This window comes from Microtus ochrogaster, linkage group LG9 (assembly GCF_000317375.1).
Source record: "Microtus ochrogaster isolate Prairie Vole_2 linkage group LG9, MicOch1.0, whole genome shotgun sequence".
Classification (NCBI taxonomy): Eukaryota; Metazoa; Chordata; class Mammalia; order Rodentia; family Cricetidae; genus Microtus; species Microtus ochrogaster.
This window is the reverse complement of record NC_022034.1, coordinates 1,736,302-1,743,744: the sequence shown is the minus strand read 5'-3', so window position 1 is coordinate 1,743,744 and position 7,443 is coordinate 1,736,302. Positions and strand designations below refer to the sequence as shown.

The following is a 7,443-nucleotide window of genomic DNA, read 5'->3' as shown; positions in this document are numbered from 1 at the left end:
GTGTGTGTGTGTGTGTGTGTGTGTGTGTGTGTGTGTGTGTACATAAGCTTAGGTGCCCATGCAGGGCAGAGCACCAGATCGCCCCGGAGCTGTATTTACACTTAGCTACTGAGGCATTTCTCCAGGCCCAAGACATGTAACTCTTATCATTAACATTAGTATCTTTTGTTCCAACAATCTGATTTTTAAAATTTACCCTTTTAGAATTCAGCATGGTGGCTGCATTTTAGCCACATTCACTAACCCAAATTAAATAGCAATCATAGCACACTCTGCTCTCATGAAGCACACTGCCCAAAACTTCAGGGCCTCTGTGTTTTAACAACAAAGGAGAACTACGAAGAGTCTTTTTTTTTTCCAAACAAAATTATCTTCAAACAGAAGAAAATAACAGGGGGAAAGGAATGGCACAAGAGAGAAGACATATCTATTTAAAACCATACAGACCTACATATGGTGTCTATCACTTTAGAAACAGAAGGACAATGCCTGTTTTACAACCCAGTAACACTTCACCAGCTCTTCAGCACTAAGATCCCCTTTAAACAAAATCAAAAGGTTAAAAATGTTGCTTGTGCAAAATTCTCCAGAAGTCAGATAAGGGTCTCCGTGGGGGTACATTCAAAAGTACTACTTCAGTTCTGATATTTCTATTAAACATGAGGTGCCTCTCCCTCCTATCAGGGAAACCAACATTAACAATGTGTCATCCACATCTGATGAGCAGCAACAGCTGAGGAACTCTGTTATATAATCCTAAGTTTAATACTTCCCACTTTTTTGTAGGCATGAAAAAACTACACTGTTTCTTGTCTCTTCAGTATATTGCTCAATAAATCACGGAAGATATTTAATACTATAATGTAAACTTTTGCCTAACCGAAAGCCAACTGTAAGGGTTTGAGCATGCTAAAGGTGCACTCTGTTGGGCTGTGTGGTTCACTGGGCTGACTGCACTATATATAGTTTTAGTTTACAGATGTTTTCTAGTTAAAATTGACTTATTCTATTTGTATTTATAAAGTTTAAAATAACAGTAACAACATTGATATTAGTATCTGCTTCTTATTTGATACTTCCTTTGGCATAATATTGAGCATTTGACAATTATTAGTTTAATTAAACCCTTACAACAGTCATCTGAGGTAGTCATTATTATTCACATGTTACCAAAAGAAGATTATCTTCACTTAGCAAATGGTTGAGTTCCAGGCTTCAGACCCATGCAAGGCAATCTCTTTCCTTTTTTCACACATCTGATTCTTCTCATATACTGAGCAGATGAAAATCTAGTAGTGATTGGGCAGACAATGTGTGTCCCTCTAAACAGCTAAGCTTAAATGAAGTCAAATATCCAATGACATAGAATACCAGCAAAAATTAATATACAATAGTACAGTCTTACTCCCAGAACTTCTAGTTTCTTATGTTTGATTTCAAGAAGTAATCAGACTTACAAATTTTATGAACAAAAATGTTTATCATAGTAAATCTTAATCTTTGTGTTACAGCTGCTTTATGTTGCAGCTGATGTCCAAAAACACCAACTTTTTTTTGTAGTAGATGAGGACATATGGAATAGACTAGCTGGGTTCAGCCTTACTCTGTTCCTTATCTCTAAATCTGTTTCTTCACTTGTGTATAAATCTGAGGAAATACCAGTACTACCTCACAGCGCCCGTGAAGGTGAAATAGGACACAATTAGAAGAGTCTGGAACAGCCTGGCATGTGGTAAACACTCCATGAAGGTTAAGGGTAACTCTGAAGGATTGTGTTACTTGAAACATCAGAGGCTGCTTGATGGATGTATTCCCCCTGACACCTTTAGGTAATAATAAGTTTCACAAGAGGTTAGATAGCTTTCTGCCAAAATGCTTCATGGCCGCCTGCCTTACAATAAAAGGGGGAAACTATGAAGGATCTATAACCCTCCCCCACAATCTAACACCAAGCTTTAGAGAAAATAACAGGAAAAAGAATGGCAGAAGAGAAAAGATATGCATTTAAAATCATACAGACTTATGTATGGGTGCCTATCACTTTATATCTATGAACTTGCCCATTCTGAAACTCATTTTTATTTTCTGCTAAATAAAAAGAATCATGTCATTTTATAGAGCTAAAGACCGGGGTGTTTATAAGTCATCCAGAACAGCCCTTCTCATAAGGAGGAAAGTCATTTAACTTTCTTTCTTATTTGTTCTTTGTGCCTTTCACATCATGCGAGCCGATCCATGCATCTTCCGTACCGTTGCCTCCACCCTCTGCCCCTTTAACACCTCCCCAAATAAAACAAATCAAAATTTAAATTTAAAAAAGGAAAAGAAAGAAAAAGAGATGGGAAGAAAGGGAAACTCTTGTCATGGAAACTGCAATGTAACACAGGGGGTCATGCAGTAAACCCCTTTATCTATACATCTTTACATGCAGACATTCATTGCACGGAATCATTGGCTAGAGGCCCCTCGTCTCTGCTACACTACTGACACTGGACTCTTTGCTGCTCTGTGCTGTGGAGACCCCCTTCCTTTCCAGCAGATCACAGATGGGGTGGATGCTGGGGTGGGCCAACAATTGGCCCTGGTTCTGGGTCTGAGTAGTTGCACTGTTGGTCATCTGGTCAGCTCTCTCCTGTCTTCAGCACCAGGGTGAGTTCTCCAGCTTTGCTCAGGTTAGTTCACCCTTTGAAGTGATGAGCAAGGGTGGGGTCACTGGTTCTCCAGCTCCTGCACCTTCAGGAGTAGCTCTACTGTTTTGCCCTGTTGAGGTGTAGAGGCCACTCTCCCACTGACACCCCTGTACCAAGAATGTGATTTAGTAGCTATTAAAAAAAAATTTGAACATGGTTGGCTTAGTCTGCCAAAGCTACTGACGTAAGAATTAAAAAACAAAACAAAACAAAAAAATCTTTCTTCCAAGTACTATGAAATGCTTTACTGAACCTCCCCTCAGTATCACTTTAACCCTTGCCTTGCTAGACTGCTTTCTGTGTGGTCTGTACTAAGATATTTAAATGATAATTATTTAAATCACACTCAAGAAATGCTTCACAAAGAAGACTGGGGCCGGAGACGGACAAAAAGAAAGATAGAAGGCAGGGAAAACCTGAACCCTCGGGTTAGGAGAGAGGACCCAGGGAGCCAAACTTTTCCTTCTGCTGCCTGCTGGGGCCCAGGAGGTCCATGGGGTCTGGGCAAATTTGTGTCTACACTTAAAGGGAAGTGGGTACAGACCTGGGCTATTGTGGCAGAGGCACAGTTCAGCCCCCCCCCTCCCTTACTGGGGGTGTCACAGAAGAGTGTTTGGATCTGGGACCGGATGACTATAGAGTAAAAAGGCAAAATTGGTGTGTACTGACTGCGGGTTTTCGCCGGGTTGGCCCTGCAGCGCTGAGGAATCCTAAGAGGCTTCTGTTTACCTTCAGTTCTTGGGAGAGAAGGGTCTGCTTGATTTGGGGTAAGCGGCCAGAGAGAAACTGCCTGCTGTTATGGGGAGGGACAGGAGCAGCAACCAGAGGGCACTGGGTCTTGTCAAGGTCAGATTCTAGAGAGAATTTGACTGAAGTTGGTTAATATATTTATTCTGAAGACTAATGCAATCCAAGGAAGAGTTGTTTATTTACGTCTGTACTAAATTCCCCAGGTCGCCTTTTAAAGCCCCATCCCATAAACAAATTTCCTCTTAAACTCTTTCTCGTGGGTAGGGAGATGGTGCCCACCTGTTTTCCAAGTTCTCCATTTACAGTGTTTGTTTTTCTTATTTCTGATGAATCACAGAGCCAACCAGTTTCCCAAAGTTCCAGGCAGAGGCAATGAGCCTTTTCTCATGCTCAAAGTAGCTGAAGAGCCATTGTCTCTAAGAGACCAGAAAGGCAGTTTCCAGGACAGAGCCCAGTTGTTGCAGGATTAAAGAAAGGAATTTAATGACAAAGTAAAAACAGGAAGCTGTGGCTGGAGAGCAAGCAGCAACTGCAATTTTCCCTACAGAGCAAAGAAAACACAGGTTTTATTCACCATTCAGTTTACAATTTACTTGATGATCAAGACAAGTTATATGATTTGTGGGGCCTCGTGCAAAATAAAAATGCAAAGGACTTTGCCCAAAAACAATTAACCTGAGTACCAAACCAGGGCAGCGCCTTCAGGGCTGCAGAGACCTCACAAGTGAGAAGCTAGGCTTGATGCCAGGACAGATCCAGAAGGTCCTAGACAAAGAGATGAAAGCAATGCATCTGTCTTGGCACAAAATTGAAAGATGCTTTTAAAAGCTCAGTGATTAAGAGACAAAATATTATACTACAATATTTTTAAAGCTCAAAATAAGTGTAAAAGTCTCTCTTAATAAACAAAATACAAAAAAAACAAAGTTAGGTTTCAGTAGGTAGTCCAGACTTGCCTTGAGCCTGTTGCTGCCTCCCAGTATTGGAGCTGACCATGTGTGTTACAATGCCTGGCACAAAATACTAATTTTTTAAAGATCCTTAATACTCATGAATCAGTTAAATCTTGCCTCACATACCTCATTCTAACAAGCTGCCTTCTCACTTTCCTTTCAGTTCAGCCAGGCAGGCTCCCTAGACTTCAAAATTAGTTTATTTAACAAACTTCACAACAGAAGAGCAGAAAAAATCATCATAGAGTAGGTAACTGCAAGTTTCTATACAGGACATGGGTTGATACATTACAAAGCCAGGGTTAAAACCAGGCAACAGGAATCCAGTGAAACTAGAAAACAATTCCTTACAGACGTCCTCTGTAATAATTGCATGGATTTTCCTTCAAGTCTGACAGGGCATAGAAGCATTGGTTTAAGCACCAAATCACAAGAACTCAGGATGTTGTGAAACGTCCTTTAAGGAGTACTTGGAAAGAAGAGGTGGGAAGATTTCTGAGTTCAAGGCCAAGCTGGTCTACTTAGTGGGTTCCAGGACAGCCAGAGCTGTATAGAGCTTATCTCAAAACAAACTAACAAGCAAACAGAACAACAACTACTGAAAGAATTTGGTCTCGTGAAGGGAAATAAAGAAGTGAGATAAGAAGTATGTATAAATAGTTAGGTATACTTATATGATAACAAGTGTTTCTACAGAGCAGGGCAAAGACTAGACTGGGGTAGAATGTATGAGGATGATGAGAAGGAGGTCACCTTCCCTTAAAATATATAAGAACCAGAGCCACACTAAGGAGGAAGTACTTTTTTAGACAAACTAGGGCAGTAGGGAACTAAATGACCATCTCCGGAGAGGCAAGAACAGTTTCAGACTTTCCAGGAAGCCTTTGAAAAATGAAGGTTGCCAAAAGGCATGAAAAAGCTTTCTAGTTCTGTTCACGGTATAACCATGGATTCTAAAGTTCTGGGTGATTTTCCAAGTGGAATGACAGCAGCGCATCTACAAGAGGCAGCCGTTGGTCCATAGATGAGTATGTGGTTCTAGAGAATCCTGACTAAAGAAGAGTACATACCAATCACAAAAGCTGTCTGAGAGGAAATCAAGAGTTGTATTAGCATTAAATTGTTTCTCAAACTGGATCACTTTAGGGTAATGCTAGGATATGTACTAGAACCTGCAACACAAGTCTGGTTTGTCCCTTTTTGTTGCCAAATTTACATAGGGACTCTAAGTACAGATCACTGATAGAGGAGCCTTGCCAAGTAGTGCAAGGTCTTGAGTTTGATCTCCAGAACTGGAAGAAAGTTAAATTTAAAACCAACTGCAGATTTGGGGTCATGAGAGGTCAACTGAAGAAGCAGAGTGACTTTTTCCTTCATTAAAAAAATAGACACAGGGCTGGAGAGAGTTCAGGCTAAAGTCTTGCACACAGACAAGAGGACCTAAATTCTACCCTCAGCGTCAGCATAAGAAACCAGGCATGGTAGCTCAAACTTGCAATTGCAGCGCCAGGATGATAGAAGATACCTTGAACTTGCTGGCCAATCTAGCCAAATCAGTAAGTTCCAAGTTCAGTGAGTGAGTCCTTGTCTCAAAATTATGGTGGTGAGCAACTGAAGAGGACACCCACTTGTCAACTTCTGGTCTCTACACTCATTCATACTCATGTACACACTCTCCACATGAACACATACATATGACACACAAGTAATAATAAACATAATGTAACAAATATAGTTAGTGCAAAAGTTAAGTAGTTTTTATATGAAATCAAAGAAATATTAAATATTGACCTTTTATTACAACATGGATCCTGTTTTCTAACAGGGCATAGAGAATTCATATTCATTTTTGTCGTTACCAAATATTGCCTGAGTGGGTCTGAAAGGAGCACTGGGGAAGGTAGAAGAAATTTACCCTCCGGATCAACTGGGAATACTTTGATGAACGGATTGACAGGAACATTGATGGGAGCTCTATTAGGTGTACTCCCAGTTTTTCACATTAGTGTAGCAATATGTTGGAGTGAAATTACATGGCACCTAGAAGAGGGGCTGTGATAGGGCAAGTCTCTGGGCATTTGACTTGGGATGCTGGACAGTGGGGTCTTTGTTTGGTGTGGAAGGAACAACTTGTTTAATATTTGTGTTGATTTTAATTGGTAGAAACAAATGGTTTTGCTTTTACTACTAGCTCAGTGTCTCCAGGTGCCAACTGGATCTTGGGATACAAAGTAGAAGCACTAACCCATAATAGAAGCTTTAGAGCTTCCCTATCCTCTGATAACCGTACAGTTCTAAAATCACAAGATAATTTTAATATGCCTGCAGCCTAAGACTACACATCTCTGGGCTTTCAGAAGAAAAACATGTTCATGAGCAAATAGAAGTAAAGACAGTAAGAGACTGTTATTTTAAATATATGAATAGTCAATAGGACATTTGTCTAGAAGCTAAGTATTCATAACTATTTCTATAAGCAGAAAGTTCCGTAATTTTATGGAGTTATTTTCCAAAGATTATATGGTTGTGTTTTATGGTATTAATTCATAATTGACATCAAGCTTTTAAAAAAAAAGCAAGAGCAAAAACAAAAATCCCTGAATAGGTGAAACAAAATAATTTCAGCTAGCTGTGACCTTTAGGAAAATGGAAATGTTCAGCTTGCTGGTCCTAGATCAGGCAGGGAAATGGGGATAGAGTTGATAAGTTTTGCTCACTCAGGGCTAAAGAGCAGAATGTGGAACCTTCATTTGTTTTAAGGTGAACTCAACCACACCATCCACATTTCAAGGCATTCTTAAAGCAGAGGGACTTGCCTCTCTTTTTATGCTGGCTAAAATTCTCCCTCCCTCTCCCCCCACCCCCTCTCTCTATTGTCTCTTTGTCTCTGTCTCTATCTGTCTCTCTCTCTCCACTTTTATCCCCCCCTTCTCTCTTTCTGTGTGGGAAGTTCTTCTGTATATATATTGCTTTTACTGGTTAATGAATAAAGTAGCTGCTCTCTGCCAATGGCTTAACAGAACATAGACAGGCTGGAAGATATATATATT

At 40.2% G+C, this 7,443-nt stretch overlaps 1 protein-coding gene across 1 annotated transcript in view; it reads left to right on the top strand.

Annotated features, from left to right (window-relative positions):
- The window catches only part of Lix1 (limb and CNS expressed 1), a 51,532-nt gene that overhangs the window by 37,800 nt on the left and 6,289 nt on the right, over nucleotides 1-7,443 (top strand). The gene's annotated exons all lie outside the window — the stretch shown is intronic.